Genomic DNA, 3,686 nt, shown 5'->3' on the forward strand with positions numbered 1-3,686 from the left:
GATGACATGGACGATCCTGCTCCCACCTACTGCTTCATGGCACGCGGTGCCAAGGTAAAATCATGCGATGCTTACTTTCAAACATCAAGTGAAGATGACTCTGATTGTGAATCTAAACCTAGCTACAAAACACTTGCTAAAATTGCTACTGAACAACAAAGGGCTATGGAACATACTCAAAAACTGTTAGACAAAAGCGATGACCTGTTGGACGCGGAAATGACAAGTTCGCAGTCCTTAGTTGAAGACATAAAAAATCTTCATGCTAAGTATCAAGAACTTGAAAGTCTTCATGAGACGTTCTCAAACACTTATGAAAAGCTCTCCTATGATTATCTTCAAAGGAAGCAAGAGCTTGAGAAATTGAAAGCGACTCATGAAGATCTTCAAAAAGAGAATGAGTCATTTCGCGCTCAACAGATCAGTTCCGCTCAGGATGGATTTGAACCACCATGTTTAAAATGCATTGAGCGTGATAACGCTGCCTCTGTTGCTGAATGTTGCACTGCTACTACTGTTGCTCTGTCTTCAACTACTGATGTGGTAACTAACCCCTCTGCTGAGGATACCACTACTATTGCTGATGAAAATGCTAGGTTGAAGACAATTCTTGAAACAGGGATGTACAAACGTCTGAAAGGGCATCAGACACTTTGCGATGTCCTCAAAACGCAGATTCTGAACCGAAACCCTAGGAAAGAGGGTGTTGGGTTCGAGAGGAAAATGAATGCCGATGGTTCCTACTGGAAGCCTGAGCAGTATCCCAAAACCACATGGGTTGCTGCAAAGGAACCTTTAGTGGATCCATCCACTTTATCTGGTTTTACCTGTGCTAATCCTATTATCATTGATGAATCCTTTGATGCAAACTATAAACTGTTCAAAAATCAGAACGGTGAATTGTTTGCCAGGTATATTGGTACTAACTGCAGGAATGGACCCCCAATGAAGAAGATCTGGGTTCCCAAAAGCTGTCTTGAAAATCTTCCTGTGAATGTCATCATGACACCACCAGGGAAGAAGACAAACCCTAGACCAAAGGCATCATATGGTCCAACGGCTTCATACGAATACATGACTCACTTGAGTCACCCTAACGCCAATGTTTTGCAGGGAAATCGTGCTCAAACTTATGAATATGAATGTGTGTCCTCAAACCGCCATGTTCACAGGACTAAGAACTTTTCTGCTTATTCATATGAGTATCATTCATCTCCTGCAAGGCTATTTGCTAGGGCTTCAAAGCCAAAATTCTCAGATGCTGCACTTAGACTCATTGCTTCTAAGCCACCCCTAAAGATGTGGGTGGTGAAGAAGAACTAACTCTCTTTTGCAGAACATGGTCTCCAGCCAGCAATCAAAGGCATCCGATATAATTGCTGGGGACCTAAAACACAAAGGGACGCATGATAAAATGACTTACTATGTATTCCACATATGAATCGCTTACCTGTCATACTGTGTGCTAACTTTCATCTATGCTGTGATAATCCAAGTGTGCATCAAATGCTTATGCTTCACAACATACCTTGTGAAGCCTATCCTCCTAACTGCACTGTAGGGTATGACACCTCGTGCTTCAGAATGGATTATGGACAGCAGATGCACTAATCATATGACTGGTGATCGAAGTCTTCTCATGGACTCAACCTTACGTCCATTCGACAAGAGTCAAATCACATTTGCTGACACTGGTAAAGGCAAGGTATTGGGTCTAGGTAGAGTTGCAATCTCAAAGGATCAACACATGGATAAAGTGATGCTTGTTGAATCCCTTGGATTCAACTTAATGTCTGCCTCAATGCTTTGTGACTTAAACATGATTGTGATATTTGGAAAATATTGTTGCCTTGTACTAATGGAATCTGACAAGTCTTTAGTCTTTGAAGGGTATAGGAAAGGTGATCTATACATGGTAGATTTCTCAGCAGGTCCACAGCTTGCCGTATGTCTTCTTGCAAAAGCTTTAGAATGCTGGCTCTGGCATCGAAGGCTGGGGCATGCTGGCATGAGGAACTTACACACTCTCGTCAAGAAGAAGCATGTCATAGGCATCAAAGGTGTCAAGTTCAAGAAAGATCATTTGTGTGGTGCCTGCGAAGCTGGAAAGATGACGAGGGCCAAGCACCCCTCGAAGACTATCATGACAACATCTCAACCCTTCGAGCTGTTGCACATGGACTTATTTGGTCCTACTCACTACTCCACCATCACAACAACGGCGTGTCTCTATGGCTTCATTATTGCTGATGACTACTCAAGATACACATGGGTGCATATAATTCTCTACAAGACTGAAGTACAAGATGTCTTCAGATGATTCGCCAATCGAGCAATGAACAATTATGGCGTCAAGATCAAGCATATCAGAAGTGATAACGACACTAAATTCAAGAACACCGGGCTTGATCTTTATCTGGATACAATGGGAATCACTCATGAATTTTCTGCTCCATACACACCTCAGCAAAATGGCATTGTTGAGTGCAAGAATAGAACCCTCATTGAGATGGCTCGAACAATGCTCGACGAGTACAAGACACCAAGAAAATACTGGCCTGAAGCTATTGATACAGCTTGTCACATCATCAACCGTGTCTACATCCATAAGCTTCTGGGCAAAACATCCTATGAGCTCCTTACTGGCAAGAAGCCATATGTCAGCTACTTCAGAGTCTTTGGTGCTAGGTGCTGGATCAAGGATCCCCATCACAAGTCAAAATTTGAACCCAAAGCTCACGAAGGCTTCATGCTCGGCTATGGAAAGGATTCGCACTCTTACAGAGTCTTCAACCTCTTCCACTACAAAATCGTTGAAACAGTGGATGTGCAATTTGATGAAACCAATGGTTCACAACGAGAGCTCCTGCCAAGCACACTAGATGAAGCTCCTTCAAGTGAATCTATCAAGCTGATGGGAATTGGTGAAATCATGCCCTCTGAAGCACAGCCTGAAGAGGAACTTATCATTTCTGCACCAAACAACCTGAAGACAATGCTCAGACTGAAGACAATCCTCCCAATGATGAAAATGATCAACATGAGCAAGGGCTTCGTCCAGTTCATCCTCGTGTTGAAAATGAAGTACAAATTGAGAAGATAATTTATAGCATCAACGCTCCTGGTCCGCTTACTCGCTCAAGAGCAACACAGTTAGCAAATTTCTGTGGGCATTTTTCATTTGTATCAATATTTGAACCCAAGAAAGTTGCTGAAGCCTTTATGGAACCTGAATGGATTCAAGCTATGCAAGAAGAACTTCAATAGTTCAAGCTGAATAATGTTTGGGAACTTGTCAAGCGCCCTGACCCTCGCAAGCATAACATTATTGGCACTAAATGGATATATCGGAACAAGCAAGATGAGCATGGTCAAGTCATTAGAAACAAAGCACGTCTAGTGGCACAAGGATATACTCAAGTTGACAGAATTGACTTCGATGAAACATTTGCTCCTGTGGCTAGGCTTGAAGCTATTCGCATACTACTAGCCTATGCGAATCACCACAACATCTTGCTATATCAAATGGATGTGAAAAGTGCTTTCCTTAATGGAAAAATTGAAGAAGAAGTGTATGTTGCTCAACCACCTGGCTTTGAAGATCCAAAATATCCTGATATGGTGTACAAACTAAACAAAGCACTGTATGGCCTCAAACAAGCTCCTCGCGCTTGGTATGATACAAT

This window comes from Triticum aestivum, chromosome 7B (genome assembly GCF_018294505.1).
Source record: "Triticum aestivum cultivar Chinese Spring chromosome 7B, IWGSC CS RefSeq v2.1, whole genome shotgun sequence".
Lineage (NCBI taxonomy): Eukaryota > Viridiplantae > Streptophyta > Magnoliopsida > Poales > Poaceae > Triticum > Triticum aestivum.